Consider the following 25,071-nt stretch of genomic DNA (forward strand, 5'->3'; position numbering starts at 1 on the left):
AGAATGCATGTTTAACAAAATGACATAGCAGATAATTGAAATTTATTTGCAATTTTCAAACTACAATAAACACAATTCTCCCTTTCTTTCATTAATAATCGCACGGCTAATGCATAGCAATCCCTCTGCAGCTTTTACAAGCAAACTTGAGCTGCCGTGTTGTAATAGCTGGAAAAGTTAATGTAGCTTGAACAAGGTTCCTAATTGTCCCTGTCTCTGTCATATTTGTCTACTTGAATGGTCCTAAATACCACAGCGATTAATTACTACAGAGCAGGTATTACAAGATGTTATCATCCTTCCCCCAACTGTCTGGGTGAATGGAGAGAAGCAGGAGATTGTTCCAGTGCTTCATCTTTGCTCTTCCTGTAAGGCACTTTAACCAGAAGATTTAACGTGTCAAAGTTAACTGCGTTCTCTAGCAGATATTCACATTCTAATTAAAGATTAAGAACGTAGTACATTACACTGTGATTTGTCATACATGGCTTGTTAAATAGGAAACCTACCGGGATTCCCTAACATTTTATAAACATTATTCAGGGCTTTTAATGTGGGCAAAGAGAAAGACTTGACTACATAGCAGCAAGGAAAGGAGGTCGTTCTCTGCTCCCCCCCCCTCCTCCTTCCAACACACACATACACACACGGCAATAGTAACAAAATAAGACAAGTTGGGCAGTGTGAAAAGTGTTTTGTCGTGATTTTATTCAAACCAAGAATCACCTCTGTTTTGTTTTTGGTGGTGAAGGGGCAGACTTTATTATTATCTTCCAGCATTTCTTTTCTTTTTTTCTTTTTTTTTTCTTTAACTTTTGCTTTTTGCTGTCAAGGGTCTTTGTTTGAATTAGCGTGCCAAAGGACAGAGTAAAGATGAAACAGTATTTCAATATGCAGCCGAGGCTTTCAGCAGACTCTCATAGCCCCGATCGGCACCATTTCTAGCACTAGAGGCACAGAACTGGTTCACATTCTATGATTGCCTGAGGAATAAATTAATGAGGTTACTGAGACACTGAACATTTGCATATTCACGGATGCTTATTAGGTAGAAAGTGAATGCCAGGTGCACTGAATTTGGGGGATATAGGATTTGCTAAGAATTCACATCTTTCCATTCCTTGGAAAAGGGGTGTCCTGTCTCTAAAAATAATATGCATCAAAATGCCTGCTTAATAACTAGCTGAATAATTAAGATATAACAGAAAGCCAAGGCAACAAAAAAAAAAAAACGAGCGGGGTGGGGGTGGGGGGGTTGGCTGAAAGCAGCAGAGAAGCCAAGGCACTGCCCTTGTTCTAGGGAGACCTGGAAGCAGAGGCTCTGGAGGGGAAAGGAAATAAAGGCAGGCTCTCTTTGGATTTTAGGTTTTAATTATGCTAGTGGCGTGCACAGTGGAACACGATGCCATCATAGTGAATGCAAAATGATCAATTTAAGGGGACCTTTGCATTTGTATATATTATGACTGACAGGTCGCCAACCCAAACGAGAGCAGAGGGAAGCTTTTCTAAGAATATGAGGTCCCCAACTAAACCCCAGAATCAGCCTTGCCTATTTCTCGAAGGGGCATCAGCCCATGGTTTCCGAGTTGGCAATCGCTGCTGAGACCGTGTGCAAGCACATTGTTTGTCTGAGCTCTTTGGGGCTCATTCTTGAGAGAAGTTTTTCTGCTGCTCTGGGTTGTGGAGTGGAGACGACCTACTCAGCTGAGCCGGACAGATCCCAAGTTCCTCCAGCCCTTAGGAATACTTCACACAGCAGCATGGTGACTGTCTATATTTTGCAGAGCATTCTGCAGAGGGATAGGCTCTCTGGCCTTTTTTGCTACCATTTTACACAGGTAGGTTTGGGTATTCCCCCCACCCCCCAATTTCTTAACTTTTTCTTCTTCTTTTTTTTTTTAATCTCTAAAGCAAATGATTGGCAGCATTTGACCCCAAGGAATTGATCTATCAAAATCAAGCTGGGATAAGTATTTCTTTGAGAAATAACATAGATTTACCAACAGGTTCTATTCTGCCCCTTGTTTTTTTAGCTCTTGCCTGTCACTTCTTCCTGGGCTAAGCCAATGAGAAACCTGTGGGAAGAAAAGAACATGGTCAGAGCCACAGTGGATACATTTTATGTATTTTTCAAGGATTTCCCTCAGATGCTTTCTTTACTTCTTACAAACCCTTTCTAGCGCTTTCGGGGACTTGAAAAAAATTTTTTAAAATATTGCCAACACTTAAAAGTATAGTTTGAATTTTTCCCTTCTAATTTAAAACAAATATTCTCTAAATATGAATGAATTAAGGGTCTTGCAAAGAAAAGTGAGGGACTCTCAGTTCTCAGATATTGCATCAGACTAAATCCTCCTATTTATTAGATGGAGATTTCAAAGTATAGTAATGGTCAAAAGAAGCTTCCCTGCCCAGAAAAAAATAATAATAACCCTTTACGTTTTCAAATTCAATTTGCTTCTTCACGCAATTTTTTTGGATGTGCTAATAAATACCTTTAACAAATTGCAATTAATTTTCAGAGTTGTAACCAGGAAACTATATATTTCTATTACCCAGAGGATTTTTTTTTAACTATTTGTAGATACTGCTAGATAAGACATTTGAAACATGCATTTCACCCAAAAAGGCCTGCCTGAAAACATACACTGCAGTAAAATCACTGGAGGCCAGGGTTTTTGTCACACACAGAGAGCACAGATTTTTTTGATTATGTAGATTTCTTTTCCTACTGCAGTTTCATATGCAAAGCATGCATCAGCCACATCCATGCTATCTCCTAAAGCAGTCGTTCTGAAACCCAATCTGGGGACAGTGCAGACTAAATAAAATTTCATTTTGATTTAGCCTCCCGCTGCGAATGGGACTGCTTTGTCTCAACTGACAGAACCAGCAAGCCAGAAAGGTATGTCCTGTTTTGCATGGCTGATGGTGTATCTTGAGGCTCACAATCAGCCTGCCCCGCTCTCAAGCTCTGCAGCTTCCTCCACTCTGCTTTCTCTCTCCCTTCCATTTGCTCCCATCGCTGCCTGTCTCTACCTGCAGGGCAAAGCAGGGCAAGCCCATACCGATTGTTTACTTTGGCATATGTTTAATAGCTTGCGTGGCTGTTTGCATTTTTCCCCCTACTGTCTTTGTTGTGGTTGCTTTTCCTTTCTATTTTGGTTTTTGTTTGGCTTTGCTTTCCTGGCCCACATTTGCTCTCCCTGTCTCTCAAGGTGTTGAATACTTAAACACTGACTTAAAGAAAAATTGTGTTAGTGCTGCTAGGAGGCTCCAGAGATTTTCCTGGAAGATTTGTCATGCTGAATTTTATTATAAATTTGAAGATGCATTTAACAGCTTTGAAGGACTTTAGTTTTCATGGCCCTTTTGAGTCTCTTTGGCAGAAAAGCAATTGCCCATTTTAGGTAAGGGGTGGGTGGGGGGACAGATAAAGATTCTCTTTGGGACTGAACTGTTTTTGCCACCTTGGTATATTTTGTCAAATGTATTGTGTTGTTGTTCTGAAGAGCTGCTAAGGAAGATTCCATTTTAAATTTTGACCTTCCTCTGCAGTCATCTCATTAAAGACTAGATTATGTCAATTGTGCTTCATACACTTGTTCCACCTTTGGAGGATGTTTTAGCAATCAGAGGAAGACCTGCTGTGATGTTCTCAGAAGAAGCCTTAGATACAATGGGGAAATGCTAGGGAGGCTGACAGTGATGAGGACTAAGTTTTCAAGCCAAATTTATTCTTGCAATTGGCATTGCCACTGACCCATTCATATAGTAGCATGAGGGAAAGAAATTTTCCCCTGGTTTACATATTAGCATATCATTAATCTAAATTAGATGACAGCAAAGCAAACCGTTAAAGATGGGTATAATATAAATGAAAAATAAATTGCTTATGGGAAGAAAACACTTAAGAGAATTCTCTCTAGGTCCAGCATAAGTTAGTCTACCTAGGATATAGATGAGTAGGGGAAAAAATACAGATCAGTTTCACAGGAATCCCAGCCACTCACCCACTCATCCATCCACCCAGAACTTGAAATAATAAATATATAGCATAACATTGTGGAGGGTGAGAAATTCACTTTTATAAATCCCAAATGGTGGAACCATTCTAGAGATCAGTAGATGAGAGCTATTCACTATTTTACATCTTTTAGCCAAGAGACATGGGAAAGAAGCTTCCTCAAAAGCTTTACTAATTTACTACTCCCTCCCACCCACTGTTGATTTGTCAGGGACAACAGGTTAAAGAACAAAGTAAAAGTTAAGGAATATGGTATAAAAATAGTAGCATGAATGTATCATAAAAAATTTGATAATAGAAGCACAGCCCTATGCAAGAAAGAGGGAAAGGGCAATGTTAGAAAGGATAGGCCTGGGTTGGATTATCAGATGGATAATTTATAGTATTGACCAAGAGTAAGTCATTTTACTCTGCCCTTGCTATGAGGGCCACTTAGTTGTTTTATGACTTAACTGATTATAATAAAATACTCACACTTGGTTTTTAGGTAATTTGTAGAATTTCTTGTGGGATCCACTGATTGGCACGATTTGACTTTATGATTACTCTGTGAATGTTTTAAAAAGTAAGCTTTACGATGCTGCTGTATAATCTTTCTTTTTTAAAATACAGTTATTTATCAGGGAAGAAACAAATTTTTTAAAACTTCATATAAATATCTTGTTTTTAAACGACAAGGCACTATACTAGAGAGGATTTATTTGTACATTAACTAAGTAGACATGGCAGCCTCAGAGATAGCACAGGGGGGAAGGCGCATGCCTTAAAAGTGACCAACCCCATTTCAATCTCCATTACCACATATGATCCTCTGAGCATAATCGTACTGATCCCTAAGCTCAGAGTCAAGAGTCCTAAGTACCACCAGGTATAGCTCCCCCCCAAAAAAAACAAAAATAAAATGTGTAGGCATGTATGTTTATATTATTACTGTGTATGTACATATAGAGAGAAACTAAACTTACTATGTCATCAAAATATTCTCAAACCTGTATTGATGATAAAAATCAATTAACATATCTAACAGACAAAATTCTACACTATGTTTTAATTGGTATATACATGTACTATGCACCAAAGTTCTGGCAATAAAAACGCAACACCTATGATATTCTATTAATTTATGAGTTATGTGAAACTACCTGCAGGAATATTTTTGTTGCATGAACCATCCTATTATCTCGTTTGGGGAGATGACTTTAATGAAGAAAGAGTTTTTACATTAATACAAGTCTGTACCTCCTTATCTCTGTGGTTGCCATTTTGTTTTGTTTTGTTTTGTTTTGGGGTCACACCCATCGATGCACAGAGGTTACTCCTGGCTCATGCATTCAGGAGTTACTCCTGGCAGTCTTTGGGGGACCATATGGAATGCTGGGAATCGAACCTGGGTCGGCCGCGTGCAAGGCATACGCCCTACCTGCTGTGTTATCACTCCAGCCCCGTGGCTGCCATTCTTGATGTCCTCCATGTTTTAGTTCATATGCTTCATAAACAAAATAGGTCAATGTACCTGCAAGCACTTGGGAAAATAAATTGAAAGAAAAATTGAAGACAATGTCTACAGTGGTAGCTCTTGGCACTACTTTTTTTTACACATATATTATTATTTGGTAATGTTTGTGCCAACCTTAATGTTGGCCTTCCATATGTCACATCCAGTGTCTTCTATAATGGAGAAGCAGAACAATGACACATTATATATACTGTGGTCAAAGTCAAAATTTCTATTTCTAGCTGATTCTTAATTCTTAGGGAAGTAAATACCCAAGAAATATCAATATCAATATTTCTTGATGAGTGAATGGGAAAATACATGATCTAATTGAGTGCAGTGGGAAAGAATAGGAAGTTCTTCTCCTAAGGAGCTTTTCTGGACTGTACCCAATAGTTATCACCTGGAAAGAAGGAAAGAGAGTTAGACCTCAGTTTCTCAACCTATGGTCCTCATTTCCCTGGGCATGGGAATCCATATCACGTGCATATTCAAAATACAAAAGTAGTGACTTCCATAATATGTTAGAGAAGTCAATATAGAGTCCCCCAATATAAAAGATCCAGGATTTCTAAGAAGATCTTCGCAGGGAAGTGCCACAAGAAGCAGAGAAAAGAAAATCAAAATAATCTCTGAAAAGGTCAGCATAAGCATTAAAAAGAAGGGAGTTAATTTATTTTTACTCTGTATAGTTTCTGGTTGCATTAATATGCATATACTAACATATACACTTATATATATATAAAGCACAGATTCGAAGAAGAAAAATCTCTTAAATGACATTTATATGGAAAATTTTTCACCTTTCTGAATGTATAGTAATAAGATAACAGGAATAATAAATATTATTTAGTTCAAAATATGTACAAGATTCTGGTGGGCTACTACTTTAAAAAGTCTTAAGAGATTTTCAGTCTTACGTTGGATTTGAAAAAATAAAAAAACAACAAATTATTATGTTGATTTAATCGAAAGACCAGCTACTGTGTTAATATAAATATGAATATAAAAATGTTATTAGATGGATATGTAGTAATAAAGGACATTATAATTCTATAAAATTCATCAGTAATTGTGAACATTTATAATTATGGCTAAGACTTAGAAAATTTAGGAACTACTCCATAGAACAATATTTTACATAAAGATTCAGGAAAGTTTAGTTCTTGCACTTTTTTATATCTAATATTATATCTGGAAGGAAAATTTTTGCTTTACTCATCAAATCAAAAGGATGGTCATAGAAATTATAAAACTGTGACTTTCATTTAAATAAAAATGACTGTAGACATATATTATTTAATCTTACGAAAGTATCCAGCAAATTTTAATGCCCAGAACAAATAAGATTTGAGTATTAAAATGCAACACCAGGTATTCTCCATACAATTGTTGCTAGTGTAATTATTGTGTCTAACCTCAACAATAATGTATAATTGGCATAGACTTGCTCCACATTACAATGGCCATTTACCATTTCATGTGATTTTGCAAGGGCCCTGTGGTTGAGTTTCTCTGGATATTCTTAATTATTCATGAAGATAAATGTTGTATCACAGAATTTAAAAGGTCTGAAAACAGAAATGAAAATGATCTGGGAACTGAGACAGCTTAAGAAAATGACAAGTACCCTTAGATGAGAGAGCTGAACTGAAACTCCATGTTTCTATATGTTCTTTATTCTGTAATTCTGTCCAAATAAAATGAAGGACATGGGTTCAGTACCTTCAAACTGCTTCCAGCAATGCAAATAGACATCTGAAAACCAAACCAACAGTGTTGCCAGGAGAGGAGAAAAGAGAATTATAAGATAACAAACTGTACCATATACATTTTAAATTCCCCACGTTATTATTAATTACAGTAGAAATCATGTTTTGCACCAAGTCCTCCTCATTTACCAGATTCTCATTTTAGAGGAAGAAGTTAGAAGAAATAAATACATAATAGAGTAATTATTTTATACAAATGAAAGAATGAAACTCATGAGAAAAACATGCCTTAAACTTTCTGGCCTGATAGCTCCAACCGGATTGGGAATTGAATTATTTTCTCTCCCTTACTCTTACCTACTACTGATTGAGGATACAGAAATAATCCATGAGTTGCAACCAAAAATAAATTAAAAACTTATATTTTTAAAACACAAGTTGTACTATAACTAAAATTTTGCATCTACCTACATTTGAAAGATCTTATATTTTCATTGCCAGAGCAATAATACAGCAGGTAATGAGATTGCCTTGCATGCAGCCAGCTCCAGTTTGATGTCTGACACACCATAGGTTCCCCAATCTGTGTTATAAGTGGATCCTCAAGCACAGAGCCAGGAGTAAGCACTGAGCGCTTCTAGATGCACCCCTCACCCCAGTAAAGGAAAAAAAATATGTACATTCTAGATTTTCTTCTAGATTTTCACAAGATGTTCCAAATGAAGGCTCAAAAAAATTATTGATAAGGACATGAACAGGTGAACAATAAGTACATTGGGCAGTGTGCCTACCTTACACACGGCTAACCGTGATTCAATCCCCAGAACCCCACATGATCCTCTGTGTATCTGCAGGAGTAATTTCTGAGTGCAGAACCAGGAGTAACTCCTGAGAATCACCAGATGTTGCCCTCAAACAAAACAAAACAACTGGTAGGTAGTTCATGTGCCAATCTCAGAAAATGAAGGAAAGTAACACTGACTAAGTATTGGTTGTAACATCAGATCTATATTCAACTTCTATAATTAGCCCTTTAACTTAGCTCCAAATGATTAACCATTTCTTATGTATAAATTTGTCATAGTAGTTTCCAGAAATACTGTAAATATCTTGAGTCCAATTTTCTGACAGTGCAATAAGCCAAGATCAACAGGGGCTCAAGCTAGTTTTTCTTTCCTGGCAACTTGAAACTTAAAGCAAGGAAACTCATTTTCTGGGTCTCAGAGTGACTTTTACATAGGCATGGATTACTCATTCGAGAACAACCCAAAGGTCGTTATCTTTTTTCCTCTACAAAACTGATTGACTCCTTATATATTTAGTGCCTCAAAATATTGAGACAACACTGCCTACAATTAATTCCTTTTCAAATTTTTAAGAGTTAACTTCAGTTTAGAGTTAATTTCTGTTATTTCTCACTTAACTATTTTTGTATGCTGTCAAAAATATATGTGGAAAATAAATTTTAAAAATATCCAGGGAAGGGCCAGAGAAATACTTGGAGTTAAGACACTTGTCTTGCGTGTGGCAAACCCTGGTTTTAACCCAGATCTGCATACAGTTAGTGCCCTAAGTACCACCTCAGGGAATGAGGGAATGATTGCTGAGCACAGACCCAGAAAAAAAGCTCTGAGCACCACAGGTGTGACCGAACACCACCAAATCGATGTAAGGCCCACAGTATCAGTTCTGGAGTATAAATAATCATCTCTAGAGATGGGAATTTTTACTTTGTTTTGTACTTTGATTCACACACTAAAGCTGAAAGTTAACTAAATTTTATGACTACGAATGTTGATGATGCCAACTAGAAGTTTTCTATAAGTACATATAATTATCTTCAGAAACATCAATAATTTATATTGTGAGATTAGCAGGATGTGGTTAATAGAATAACTTTCCAAGTTATTTGGAAGTAATGCAAAACTTTACTGACTTGTTTATTCATGGAAAGCATGTATTAAGGATCAGGAATGCTAGCAGAAAACTAGATTAAAATTTAAGATAAAAGTCAAGGAATCAAGAAGAATCACAGTATTCAAGGACAGAGGCAAAGCCAAGTCACTACTGTAGGACTCTACATACAATAAGGATCTAATTATTTCTTTAACAGGGACCAGAGAGGGAGTTTTAAACATTGGAGGAAAATGACTAGCAATCTTAATATAGAAATAGTATTATTTTGAAGGTTGGCTACCTAAAAAGTTTTTTGACTTTACCAGTAAATCAAATCAGTGATATGGTCTACATATAAAAAAGAGCAATTAGTTTCACTGACTGAGCCTTGGTTTTAACATAACTACTATGTTGTAATATTTTATAAAAGGATGCAGTAACACAAATTGTTCATACTACAGTTTTCCAAAATTATTGATAGAAACATTCTATTAATAAATATTTTCCATGACATGCAAGAATAGATTATAAAAAAATAAAAATAAATAACTTTGGGAGGAAAGGTTTGGTACAATTGCCTTAATGGTTTCTCCTGTGTCTGTCTGTGTAAAGGGCAAAGGAAGGTGAATTTAGTGATACCATTATCGTCCACCCACATTAAGAATGTATTTATTCTCCTTCAGTACATTACATACTGCTGTGCTTTTCACTTATAGACTTTTTTCTTATTAAAATGGTACCTGGATCTTTTAATATTAAAGAATATTTTAAGGATAAAAGTATATATGGTAATTTACATATCATTCAAAGAACTAAACGATGACTGAGGGTATTTTGTTGTTTTTTTTTTACTAGCTGTCTGCAAATTTGGAAAGCGTAAACTCTAATGAGGGTGAAGAGCTAGGTGGAACAAGGGGAGAGGGTTTGGAGTAATGGAATGAAATTAAGAAAAAGGAAATTTAGGTTGATTACCAATTACCAATTGAAAATCTTCTTAATGTTGAGGTCTATTAGACTGTAGGGTAATCTTCTAAGGGAAGTGGTTGGCCTCCCATTGCTTAGATGTTTAAAATTAGGGTGGACAGAACACTATCAAAAATACCCTGTGGTGAATGATCCACCCTGTTGTGTGGAATATTCGAGTTCACCTTGGTTGCCTTTATAGATTCAAACTTACACATGACCTGGGGGAGAAAGGGGAAGAAAAAATTATCCCAATCTGTCCCACACAGATCCACCTTAGCCCTGGTGATTGGGAAATAACTCTTGAATGTCTCTACTCTTCATACAGAGCAGTCTTTTGTGGTGCTATGATAGAAACTCAAACAAGGTCATTTCTATTGACAACAAAGCCATTTCCTATATACTCATTTTCTGCCTCAGAAGCTGAGAAAGCTTTCTGGGAGTCCTAGAAACTAGTTTTTGTATTGTACGGCACTCTACTTTTCAATAAAGTAACTATTGGATCCTGTATTGGATCCTAGGGCTAAAATGGTATAGCTCAGGGGACTGGGCATATATGTGGCGTGCCAGAGCTGAGTTTCATCTGCAGTACTGCAAGATTACCCAATCACTTTCAAAAGCCACTCCTGAGTACCATATTGGGAGTAATTCCTAAGCCCCACTGAACCTGGTACCAAAACAACCAACTAAGCTAACAAACAAAAGGCAAAGCAAAAATTGGAGCCATCAGACAAATGACATTTTTAAAATGGAGCTATCATGACATATGTCCTCGCATTTTTGCAAGACAAAGAGATGAAGGGATAGAAAATGAAAAGGATAGAGAAAAAGAAAAGAGATTGAGAAAACTGATGTGTTAGAAACTGATAATCATTCCACCATGCTCTGGGGTGTTATGAATGGAATGTTATCCTATGAGAAAAAAATATGGGTATATCTATTTCTTCACTGGGAGTCCATCTTGTACCTGATCTTAGCTTTAGAAAGGATCTTTTCTAAAAGTCAATATTACTGAAAATTAACATTAGAAAAAATTCAGTCATATTTTAATTCTAATGAAATATTATTTAACTCTTAGATATAATGTCTTAATTATAATAGGATAAGAAAGAATGTCTTATCCATGTAATATTAAATCAGCTCCTTATCAGAATAACTCACTATTCTGGTTTAAGTAAACATGCCCTGTCTCACAAATTCCAGAAAGAAGTGAGACATGAGGTTTATATATAGATATATAATATAAAAATTGTGAATGTTATATATAGATATATATTATAAAATTGTAAACTTATAACGTATTTTGTTTATATATTTATATCAATATTTATATAAATACTATATATAAATTATTTGAATTATATATTACATATGTCTGATATATTATAAATATATGTTTATATATTATATATTGTATACATATTATATTATATGAACTGAGTGAACTTTCATAGATATGTAAATGATATAAGTCAGCCATTGCACCTAGTATTTTCCCATTTGTGGTAATGATATAGAGGAAGATAAATCTAAATGGAAAGAGAGGGTATAGAGAGCTTGTGCCTGAAAGATTCTATTAATTAATCTCTTAATCCATAGATAATATGCAAAGACCCACTATTCCTTCATTTTAATTTTTTCTTTCAAGTAGCCAATGATTTTAAAGATAATCCATGTTTTTAAGAGAAGATAATGTAGGGTGAGAGAAAATAAATATATTGTATGGTTTCAATTTATCTTTCAATAAATTTATGTGCAGAAAGTGATACCATTAAGAGAAAAAATTCAAAATTACATCTTAAGTATTATTTGAGTTGTTTAGTTTCCCATTTCTTCCTCATAGTGAATTATTTCTGTTTTTATGCATTTCATGTTTTGCTGATTACAAAATATCTGTAGTCAAAATCAGTCAATAAAAACATCTCACTCCTACCAACTGCTTTCACACATGACATAAACATTTCCCAAGGAAAAAAATGTATATATGTATATATTTTTTCTCTTCTTATAAGAGAAAAATGTCTTCTGAACCTTGTAATTATATGGAGGAACTATGTGCTTCAAAATTTAAATATTTCCATTCTACACCTTCAACTTATGATTTAAGATAGATTTTTGTCATGCTTATCTAATCAGTGTGGTATTTGGAGAGAACTGGTTCTGTCATGAAGTCAGGCTTCTGAGCACTTGACAAATATGCTCTAACCACTAGGCACACCCAACACCAGAGAAAGTGTTGTGGATGTGCCTGATGACTGGTTGCCAGAACCTGCAGTGCACTATTGACATCATCTTCTAAAGAATGTGCTGATTTGGAAAGGAAGTCTAGAAACACCATGACCATTTCTTCCTTCTATTCTTGACCAATGTCACAAAATATGTTGACAGCTGAACTCAAAATCAGCAGTTAGTGTACCTTGGAATCAAAACAATCAAATTATGGAACCTGAGCAATCTTACTCATCTGAAATATCACAAGGTTTTTACCACAGTAAAAACAACTTTTATGAAAAACTTGAGTCAATAAAACCTACCTTAAAAATAATATAGACAAAATTAAAATATCTTAATTTTTACTTTTAATAAAATAATACCTTACATATAAATATGATTTCAAAGCACTGTCATGTGCATTACTTTTTGTTTTAAAGAAAAATTTTTTATATTACTAAAAACAATTTAATTATATATTAGTTTTATTTAGATGACTGGTGAAAGAAAAGTTGAAACTGCATCAAAATGCACACATTATAGTAAGTGGTCATAATAATAGATTGTCACAAGTTCTGACCAGTTAAGTGTTTTACAACATATTTACTAAAGTAGACTTCCAAATAGGGGTAGAATATTGATATCTCATAAGAATTCTAAGTTCTCTTTGGGAGTAGATGTAGAGATACTCTAATGCTTTTTTTTTTTTCTGCCCACACTGGTAGATTGGTAAGAGTGTTTAGAATCTGATTTTCAAGACATAATTTATGTTCCAGTAAATCTGTTGGAGTTTTGATTTCTCTGTTATTTCATTTATAATCCTCCTATCCATGTTAGAAAAATAATCATTGTCTCTCTCTGTCTCTCTTTCTCTCTGCCCTCTGCCTCTCTCTTTCTCCAATACTTCTCATTCCCAAACTTTAACAGAAATGTTCTGAATGACTAGTCTATGTTAACATACTCCAGTCCTACTTGCTTCCATTAGTTTTTATCCATGCCCAAAACTCAGAATTTCCAAAATATGGTACAAGATGTCTGAAGAGCTGCTGGAAAAACAGAGGTTTAAATATAAGCATTGATGCAGTGATTGGCTCTCAATATGTCCATCAGTACGTTCATTTGATTGCAGGGTGGGGGTATGTCCCAAGATGTGTCATTGTAGTCTCTGAAACAGGATAGAATTATAGAGATGCTTTGAGAAAGACTGCATCCATGTTTAGTGAAGTCCCAGGAATTCCTCAGAATTCCATTACACTCAGTTTGCTTCGGTTAAGGAAGAGTAAGCAGGTGAGATAATAAAAGAAAGGCATTCAAGGTAGTGTCGTTTTTAAAGTCATAGAATCAGTTATAATCGTGAATTGGCAACTAAACCAAGTGTTCTCACATTATGCTACTTGAAAACATGCACCCTGCTTTACTTAGCCAAAATATGCACTTCTTCAATTGACAGGGTAGGAAGGGGTTACTATTTCAAAACTAGAGGAGCGAAAAGATGAATAACACTAAAGTTCAGAGACTCCTTTAGTCAAGTTCTGTATTCCTACCCTTTTTCTCAAACTCCTGTTAATTTAGTGAGTCGAAGGCAGAAGTGAGGAAAACAGCACATGTAAGTGGAAAAAATCCACAAGTCAGAAACTTATCTTTCTTTTTTTTTTGTTTGTTTTTTTTTTGCTTTTGAGGTCACACCTGGCGATGCTCAGGGGTTACTCCTGGCTCTGCAGTCAGGAATCACTCCTGGCGGTGCTCAGGAAACCATATGGAATGCTGGGAATCGAACCTGGGTCAGCTGCGTGCAAGGCAAATGCATACCTGTGTAATCGCTCCAGCCCCCTTTTTGTTTGTTTGTTTGTTTGTTTGTTTAGAAACTTATCTTTCAAAAAAAGTCCAACAATTATCATGCATTTCTTTTGATGCAGTAAGTATATGACAAAGTGATATAATATGGAACATCGCAATAAGAGTGCTGTGTAAGAGTTTGTATGTGGCCCAAATCTTAAATCAGAGACAGCCTCAAGACTGTGTCATTTTCAAAGACTGTTTGAACATGTGCGACCCGTTGTTCAAAGATGGGTCAGAATTTAAAGATGGCGTCACACTATTAAGTCATTCATGAGTCTCTGTGCAATTACCTACGTCCCCGTACCTATGAAAAGGCTCATGGATTGACTTCTTTGCCTGATGTCTGGCTCTACATCCAAAAGCCTAAATTTCAACTCAAAAAAAAAAAAATCAAACTATGTGGAAAAAAAATGAGACTGTTTACAAATAAAGCTAATACTTTGCTAAGTTTATGTTTACACTTTAATTGAAAGTTCACTCAGAGCCTGGGAGTCTCTGAAGGATTTTAAAGGAAAGATTGAGTCCTGCATTAGGACTGATCTATAGAGGGCCTTAAATGACTTTTATCTTGCTACAATTTTGTGACTCAAACAATTTTCAACCTCTTCAGATATTTTAAAGGAGTCATCTTATAATTCTTTAGTACTACTTAAGGAGCATACCAAACTCCTTGATACTTTAAACAGGTACAATAAAATCTCAGTGCCATAAAATTATGGCAATATGATCATTTGACTCCAGCTACACTTTAGAGTAGTTCATTGCTTCAAAACAAATATGTCCACTGGGGCAATGCAGAACATATCATCCTCTAAACCTCACTGCGTCACAACAGACTCATTTCAGTTACTGTGTAACTATATAAATGTAGTGCCTTTGTATGAGAAGCTAAGATTCTCTTATAGATATATTGGAAAGTTTGCAGGCCAATATATTGAAATGAAAACGAAAATGATGCTGCACATTTGAGGAGCTGCAAATGAAAAACCCTATACTTTCTTAGGTCGAGCAACAAAGAAACCAGTTCACATATAGAGTGGAACAGGAAATCTATCTGACTTCTCAATGCAAACATTACTTTTTGTAAAATTTGGGAAAGTAACAAAGGAAAGAAATGAGAATCCTCAAATCCTATTGTTTTATGGTTTTTTTTAGCAATGGGATCAGCATAACTATCTTGTGTTTTTATTGGGTCACCCCAGGCTGTTCAGCTACTTGAAATCTATTTAACTTTTAAATATACTCTGGCGAGTAGTTTGTGAATGTGCTCCTGTTTCCTTCCAAAGCAATCATTCAGGAGCATTTCCATCGCCCTTTGATAATAAAATAAGAATGACATTAGTTTCTAGCATCCTGGATTTTTGTTGAGCAAAGCAACATGGTGTATCAATGGCATGTCAAGAGATGTGACGTAAATGGAAATCACAGAGTATCATAATGCAGCACAACAGGTGCACAAAATAGATGTTCAAAATCGTTTCTATTATTTGGCTTTTTTGGAATCAAATCAGAATCAAGAACAATAGTGGCCATTTCAGATAAATTACTTCTGCACATTCTTGCAGATTGAGCAGCTGGAAAGGAGGGGAGGGGAGGGTTGGGGAGCTTGCTATTTGGAAGGTGGATGCAAATACATTTGTAATGTGTATACAGTATATTCAGTATATTAAACGCTTGATTTTCATGTGCCATGTCCAAAGTCGTTTTCTTTCCAGAAGCACATGTTCCATTAATAGCATATTTTAATCATTAAGTACCACAACTCTAGAGGCAATAGTTGAGATAAAAGTTTGCAGACAATCCATTATTTTCTAAGACAGCCTTTCTGAAGAGGCCACAGAGATGCAGCTTAATGATTCAGGTTCTAAAATGGGTTGTTTATAAAATGTTGCGTGTTGATGTAGCTTTGTTCTAATGGTCAGTTTCTTTTGTTTGTCAGGTGTGGTGTTATTAATGATAGGAGAAAGGCCGAGGGCTAGTACCCCCCTCTGTACATCATTATCCATTTCGGCCCACTCACTGGCTGGGTTTTTTTGTGTGTGTGTGTTTGTTTGTTTGTTTTGGCATTAGAATTACTATTTGCTATTTTTAATGTTGAGAAAGAGGAGGTTTATTTTCTTTTAATCCTCTCTGCTAGAAAATTTTATTTTATTAGACATTATTTTGAGAGAAAGAATTGAAGGAAGGCAGACATTGTTAAAGGGAGATACATAATTGAGTGTAGTGGGATTAAACTACTATTATTGTACACACCTAATGGATACACCATCGAGAACCTGTGGCAAGGCCATTAATGAGCTATGAAGGAAGAGCAGGCAAACCGAACAGTGCTTCCATTATTACAATCTGACTTTTACACAAATTACTTAGAAACTACTTGAAATGAACCTAACTCCTGACATCTTTAAGAAGAGAAATTTTCCTTGTTTTTTTTTTAATCTGTAATTATTACTATGGGTTTTTTTTAAATGTCCATCCTAATAGTAGTTTTGCTCCAACACTGAGCTTTGAATGTGTTTTCATTTTTCAAAAACTTTTAAATCTAACAGAGAACTATCTGAAAGGATATGAAAACATGGTTTCTTTGACTATTTTTTCAGAGGCAAGATTTGTGAGCACTAATGCCCCCAGGTGATGGGAGTGGGAAATAAGTTAAAGAACCTGATTTTTAGATCCAAAGATTCAAAAGTTAACTATAAAGCAAAACATGAATTCTAAGGTATTCTATGTCAAAAACTTACAAATATGTATCAGAGCCACATCCATTAGCTGAGGTTCTTGCTGTTGACGTTGCAGTTGAAAATGAAAGAAAAAGCGAAAGTGCACAGGCTTCACAGCATTGGATAACTCTGGTTTAGCCGAATAGCTGATGGACAACTCTCTACTTAAATTGTGTAAATATGTGGAGTGAATTATTTCCCCTTATATTTTCCACTCTTTCTCCTTTATTCAATAAAGTGAAATTCCACCCCACACCCCCTTATACAGGAACATAATAGAGATTTGATGACCAAAGCAGAGAAGTGTTAGAGTTACATTTGTTTGTGTGACAGTCTTCAAACCTCACACATTTTCATGGAACTTTTATCTAAGATAGAATTACAACTCTCCTCGATTCTAATGCATAGTAGTTAATGGTTGCAAAATGCTGTCTCTCCCCAGTGAAATCATCCTACACATGATGGTGATTATTTTGAGGCTTCTTTATTTTAAAACTTGAAGTTCTGTTCAATTATGGAGTTTTGAATCATATTTCCCCCCAAGTAAACCTATTTAAAAACAAAACACATTCTGTGGTGGACTGTTTTCTGTAAATCCTCTCCACCTTTCTTCTGTAGAAATCTGCCCAGCACTTGCAACTTGGAAAATCTTTATAAAATATGAAGGAACCGAGGATGGTATTCCGATGGAAACTTAGCTTCCTCCCTCAATGGAATGTTTATGTAAGCAATTCGACATAATAAAGTTGACAGTTCAGGTAGCACACATCCAAGAACAAGGATTTAACCTTCCAAAGATGCACGGTTTCATCTTTGATGTATCTTTCTGCTTTTCTAAAATGGGTTTCAGTTCTCCTACATAAACTACTAGGCAGAGAAATGAAAAGTTCTTGGCATGAGAAATAGTATTCTAAGGTTTATGAAAACTAGGTGTTGGAAGTAATTTTCACGTTTTTCCGTTAGTTTTTATTGCTTTCCAGAGTGAAAACTCTACAGACTCAGAAGCCAAAGGCCCTTTTGAAAAATGCCACTTTCAGATTTCAGCCAGCAGCCACAGCTGAATCGACAAGAGAGGGTTCTAACAAGACAGTTGCTGCCGGCTACAGTTCCCACTTTTGTTTCCTATGGAAACTAACAAGGGGCAAATTGAAAGAGTGATTATTTTAAGGCTCCACTGTCTTTTCTGATCCAATGTCTACAGTATTTTCATAGAAAATGGGAGCAGGGAAAGCAGGGGGAGATGTCAGACCTTGTCAGTTTCAGCTGTGGTTGTTGGCAGAGAGAGCTGAAAGTTGTAGCTTTTCAAACAAGCTACAGAAATCTCTTTTAGTTCCACTTTAAAAAAAATTGTTAGTTGAACATCAATTTCACCTTTACCTGTCTTTTTATGTGATTATTTTTTTTAGGGAAGAGATTGGCGCGGTGCTTCACACTTGTCAGTTATAAAGGAATTTGAATGACCAAAACTTTGTTCAATACGTTCCCACGAATAACAGTTTCTTTAACCAGGGTATACTTCATCTGGGAATGTGAGTAAACTCATTTACCTAATTGGTTAATTATTTAGATCCTTGGCTTTTTTTTATACTGTTTTTCTCCTCAGTGGACATTTCTTATTTTGCAAATCTCAACTGTTTTGAACAAAGACAGGAAATACAATAAATATCAATTTCTCATAAGAAATAAATTAATACAGATTATAATGCTAAAATTGACTTAAATTAAGAATATGTTGGTTTTGGGTGGATAAAAACCTATTCTATTCTTCATTGCTGGCAACTTCTTTAGTATTTTTTAATGGTTTAACAAGATTTAATTTTATAAATCTAGAGTATTTATATGATGCTATGTATAGATCAGTTTTAATCCCCTAGATATGCCCAATTCTTTTTAATCACAAGATGGCTAAAAGTAGATTATACTTTAATAATATTCCATTCTTAGGGTTTCTGAATATATAATTAAATATAAATTTTTACTGTTTTATCTTATAATGGAAAGGGAGATTTTCTGATTTTGTTAATGGCATTTATTATTATTGCGAATTTACTATGCACAAAGCACTCAATATACCCTGACCCAATGAATTCTCCCAACTATACTTTGAGGTAGCTTTTAACATATAATTTCACAGAAAAAGATAAGGTTGGATTACCTTTCCAGTGTGTGTAACATTTAAAAATGAAATGGCATACATATCTACCTCTTTCTGACTGTGGAACCCTTTCTTAATAAATGTGCTATATCAGTCATTTTTTGTTTGATTTTTGAGGGCTAAGCCTGGTGGTTCTCAGGGCTTAACCCTGACTTATGTGGTGCTGGGAACTGAATCTGGGTTGGCCACATGCAAGGCAATTGCTCTTCCATTATTCCAGATCCTTACAATGTTTTGTTTCTGTTTTTCTACACATGAGTGGGGTAGGAAGAATGGAAATGACACCTAGCTATTTTCCATGCTTTGTTTTCTAGAGTACACAAATAGAACGCCCCCAAACTGCAGAATATATAATCAAGATTGTGCTCCAAGAGATTCGAAAGAATGAAAGCTTTTCACGTTGAGAGCTAAAGGATGAGTGTTTGGCTTGTCTCTTTACTTTGAAAGATCCCAATGTCTTTAGCCAGCCTTATTTCAGGAGCTTCCTGCCCTCTCCTCTGAACCTGCGGCAGGAAGTAGTTCTAGTTTACATTGAGTCTATCCCAAAGCTACAAAAGTAAAGATGCTAATTTTTGGAGCTGGAAAGTAAAGATGCTAATTTTTGCCTCTGTCTCATGGTAAAACCTACATGTGGGTATGGAGAAATGCATATCGATGTGACGTCGGAGACATGCTCACTAGATCTCAAGATTCAAGTCTCCTAGACCAGAAATACAGACTTTCGGTTTACCAGAGGGGAAGAAGTGTGGCCCAGGTATCTTTTTTTTTATTTTCCAAGGATATTCACAGACAGACAGATACGCGCGCGCGCGCACACACACACACACACACACACACACACACACACACACACACACACACACACCCCTCTTGTTTCAGAATTCAACAGAAATGCCATATTTCAGCTCCCTAAATGGCCTATATCTTTTGGAGAAAGGGAGAAAGGACATTCATCCTACAAATAAGAGACAAGACTATTATAATTCAAATATATGTGAGCTTTAACAAAGTAAAAGCTGCATTTAAATTCTGAACAAAAATGAACTTGACAATCCTTTCTCAAGTTGAAGAAGAGAAATTCAGAGATCAAGACTTCCATGATCCAGAAGGTGGGGCTGGGAACTGAGCTACCTTTAGGTAGAAGGGCAAAAAAATGAATGCTGCTATGTGAGAAACGGTTTTTATGTGTATATGAACATTTTCAGTGTAGTATACAAGGTCGTTTGTATACACTAGTACATATGTGAGAGAAAACCTTCAAATATTTTACCTCTTACTTAACAAAGAGACTATCTCTTTAATTATTGAGATCCAAAATCTACCTTTTAGAACAAAACTATTATTAATTCCTGTTTAATAATAACACTTTTGAAATAATAGATATATTTTGAGAGATTAATTTTAGATCATTGGAACAACCCCCCCCCCGTTACTTTAAGTCATTTTACAAATAGAAAATGCATAGCATTTTTAAAGGGCATGTGTCTTAACTTGGAAAGAGTCCTAATTATTTTTAAAATTTAAACTACTTTTTATAGAATATACATGGAAATAGATATGTGCATTTATGCACATGTACATCTAGTTCTATATGAACTCATTGTATATACATATATAAATATGCACATAGAATAAGCATGCATATATACACTATAAACATATGTATAAATATACATCTGCCTAAAAATGTATATTCTCATTTTCATTAGTATGAAAGGGCCACATTCTGGAGTACAAGGCAACAGTTTGGGTTTGAATCCTAATTCTGATTCTATACAGATTGAAAGTTTTTACACAACTTTCTTAGCTTCCTTGTGTCTTAGTGTAGTTATCTCTTAAATTAGAAAAAAACAGAACCTTTGCCTCTGTCTCATGGTAAAACCTACATGTTGGTTTATGTATAAAATATCACCGAGATGATATTTCTACTTACAAGAATCTGGTGTACTCAGAACAATGACCATATCCAGGCTTCGATGAACCTTAGATGTATTCTGTCCCAACTAGACGACAGCATAGCAATTCATTTCAGCCTAATCTACTCAATCATATCACCATACTTTCTTAATTTATCCTGTAGATAAATTATCTGTGAATACTGGCGTTATCGTAAGAATTTTTAAAATTCAAGGTTTTCACTGGGCTGGAGCAATAGCAGAGCAGGTAGGGCGTTTGCCTTGCACATGGCCAAACCGAGTTTGATTCCTCCACCCCTCTCGGAGAGCCCAGCAAGGTACTGAGAGTATCTTGCACCCATGGCAGAGCCTGGCAAGCTACCCATGGCATATTGGATATGCCAAAAACAATAACAAGTCTCACACTGGAGACGTTACTGGTGCCTGCTTGAACAAATCAATAAGCAATGGATGACAGTGATACAGTGAAAGTTTTCATTATATGTTGTGGATGTTAATTCCTTAATGATTATACAATTTACTTAATTTTTTTTTTTTTGCTTTTTTGGGTCACACCCGGCGATGCACAGGGGTTAGTCCTGGCTCTGCACTCAGGAATTACTCCTGGCGGTGCTCAGGGGACCATATGGGATGCTGGGAATAGAACCCGGGTCGGCCACGTGCAAGGCAAACGCCCTACCCGCTGTGCTATCACTCCAGCCCTACTTAAAATTTTTTAATCTAATTTTGTTTTTAGGAAATTTTTACAAGGAAATTAATATTATTATATTATGGACTTTTGTGTCACTTAAAAATTTTAAACTAAAAAATGAAAAGTATGTTCTTATATTTTATCCTAAAACATTTCATTTTTCATACTTAAGGAACATGTCCAGAGGTCAAGTGCTTGGGTTAAATGAGGCCAATTTCCGTTCAATCCCCAGCACTACATGATCTCCTATACATCACCTGATGTAACCCTAAAGACCATAGTGCTCTGCTGGAGTGTCTGAGTAATCCTGAGAACAAAAAGTTTCAAGCTGTAGGATATCCAGAGGCCCTTGCATTGAACCACTATCCTGCTTGATTGAGAACTGCCATGAGCGACCTCAAACCTCCCGAGAACCAGAGAGATCTCTCCTGCCCTCCAAAGGAACTTATGTGTGGGGAACATATTTTTGAAAATATTATGAGATCTAATTTGTATTCACAAATTTTCTTCCACTCAGTTGTCTCTGAAGCATTTCTTGATAAATCTATTACTTCTTCCCTTATTTGTCATCTTAGTTCTACATTGAGGAGCTATACTGACCTATCATGTGCCCAACACACAAACACACACACACAAACACACACACACACACACACACTTGTTCTTGATCTTTTGATTATACTTATGGGCAATCTGTTTACCCAGATGTAGGAACCACAATTTAGTCTTTATGGCTTTATAATCAATTTGAATATCTCTTTTTTCTTTTCACTGTATTCTATGAAAATATTGCTTTGATCTGCATGTTTTTTTCTCCTTGTATTAGGATTTATTTATTTTTTTTATTTCTGGAATAGGTCTTCAATGACACCTATTAATTAACGCTGAATCTGTGAAATTGTCCATATTTCAGTCCTAATTTCAGGTTATATTTTATTTGTATCTAGAATTCTATGTCAACAATTTAGTTATATTTGCTTAGTCTACCTGAGGTAGTATTTTATTGTTTTCTATATAACTGAGAACTTTTCACTTCATAATTTTATTTTATAATTTGGGGATTGGGTGGTTTGGGCCGTACTCAGTGGTGTTCAAGGCATATTTCTAGCTCTCTGCTCTAGGGTCTCTCGTGGTGGTGCTTGAGAAGACTACATGCAGTCCTGAAGACCAAATCCACATATACCACATGCATGACAAGCACCTTAACCCTATGCAATCTCTACCGCACCAGGACTTCCTACTTTAGAGATGAGTTACTCATTTAAAATAGTCACTAAAGGGGCTGGAGTGATAGCGCAGTGGGTAGGGTGTTTGCCTTGCACGTGGCCGACCCGGGTTGGAATCCCAGCATTCCATATGGTCCCCTGAGCACTGCCAGGGGTGGTTCCTGAGTACAAGCCAGGAGTAATCCCTGTGCATCGCCAGGTGTGACCCAAAAAGAAAAAAAAATAAATAAAAAAAATAAAATAGTCACTAAATTATATACATTTTGATATTTGTAGCAGAGGTACCTAATTTACTCTAATATTTTTGAAACAGAAACCTAAGAATCCTCTTAATATAATTCAGCCAGTTTCCATGTCAGATAAGAGAACACTCTGAGAATAATGTTTTCATTCATAGTCTTTAAAAAGAGACTTTCAAGGACTAAGTCTTCTTCATACTAATTTTAAATCGTATCTTTATGCTGAATAATATATTTCATATATATTTCAGATGTGCGAAATGACATATTTCAGATATGTGTTTTAGTTTCATGTGTATTATATTTCAGTCATAAAACAATTTCTAGATATCCTTTCTCCAACATGTAGATTGTCTTGCTTACTAATTAGTGTCTTCTAAGGAGTTTTTAAATTTTGATGAAGTTCAATTTATCAAGTTTTATTTTTCTATTTTTATATTTTAAGTAGTAATTTTGATGTGTCCAAAAGTCTTTGACTAGGGAAAATTTGCATATATTTTTCTCTCTTGTTTTCTTCTAGAGGCTGTATGTTTAAAGTTCAACCTTTAGGTTGATGATATATTTTGTGTTAATTTTGTTACATGATGGAATTATTTAATGAATTCATCTTTTTAGTGTAAGGACATCTAATTGCCACAGAACCACTTGTTAAAAGTGACCAAATCATTTTAAGGGTGAAAATTTTAATTTCTTTGTTCAGCACAATGTATCTGTATTTATTGCTTTGTTTTTTTCTTTGTGCTCTAGAAAGTGTCTTTTCAGTCAGAAATCAAATAAATTTTATTTTCTCCAGAAAGGCTTCTATTTATTCTTCATAATTACTTTTATTTTATTCCATATTTTATTTCAATAATAATTTGTTGTAGCAAACAGTGATATTTTACATATATTAGTAGTATTACTAGTAGCAGTAGTATTAAATTTCTAACTAATTAAAACCTTAAATTACTACATATATCAAAATGATTCCAGTAAATTTTAAAAACTCCATGCAAAAACTGAAACTGTAAAAACAAGGCACATAAGTGTTAGTTAAAGATTAGATGAAAGTAAGAAGGTATATTAAGATATAAAAATCATAATTTACTATCAAGTGCAAATTTAAGGCATAAACATCTGAATCTATTGGAGAATCTAAGCAAAGTATAAAATTGAAAAAATTGAAAATATTGGATAATTTAAGAAAATTGACAAAATTGAAGAAGTTAAAAGACCAAATAAAACCAAAATCATGAAGTAAATTAAAATTATTTCCAAATAATTAACTCCATGAAATACTGTAGTTCCAAATAATGTTAATAGGTGAATTCTTTCCAAAAATCCAAAGAAGTTCTACGACACATAAAATAAAATACAGTATTAAGAAAGATAGAAAGCTTCTGACGTAATTTGCAAAGCTCACACAGCACTCAAAAATAAAACTACACTTTAACATCAATTATGAATATCGAAATAGAATCATAAATCTTAATAGAGGATCACATCAGTCAAGTTTAGAAGTACAGAGAAAAATTAATATGTCATACCCAATTGGACTTTCTTTAGGATGCCATGGATGATTCATTATGGGAAATCTATTAATATTAAATCAACAGAAAAAAGCTATTTGATTACCAGAAATAACCCCAAAAATCTATTTTAACCTGTTTTTATTTTGAGAAAATATGAAAGCACAATACAAAATAATATATCCAATTTTTCCAGCTTAATGTCCTGTATAACTAAATTACAATATCACATTCAAGAAATTATGTTGATGAAAACTTATTGCCCTAATTCATATTTCACCAATTTTATATTTTCATGTGTGTTTATTTTATCAAGAACATAGATTCATATAACTCCACCACACTCAAGATGTAGAACTATTCTACGTTCGGATATCTTTGGCTACTTATTACAGACACCATTACTTACCACTATAAGTTTTCACCTGCTCTCTTTTTCTTCGAATTCCTGTGTTGTTGTTGTTCTTTCA

The 25,071-nt window shown here is 35.0% G+C and overlaps 1 long non-coding RNA gene across 4 annotated transcripts in view; it reads left to right on the forward strand.

The window, feature by feature from the left end:
- Nucleotides 1-1,683: 1,683 nt before the first annotated feature.
- Nucleotides 1,684-25,071, forward strand: part of LOC129400067 (uncharacterized) — a 220,964-nt gene continuing 197,576 nt past the window's right edge. For all 4 annotated transcript variants that reach the window (XR_008627411.1, XR_008627409.1, XR_008627410.1 and 1 more), the window contains exons 1-2: nt 1,684-1,841; nt 2,851-2,908. This is a non-coding gene — a long non-coding RNA (uncharacterized LOC129400067). The remainder of the gene's footprint in view (nt 1,842-2,850; nt 2,909-25,071) is intronic.

This window comes from Sorex araneus, chromosome X (genome assembly GCF_027595985.1).
Source record: "Sorex araneus isolate mSorAra2 chromosome X, mSorAra2.pri, whole genome shotgun sequence".
In the NCBI taxonomy this organism is placed as follows: domain Eukaryota; kingdom Metazoa; phylum Chordata; class Mammalia; order Eulipotyphla; family Soricidae; genus Sorex; species Sorex araneus.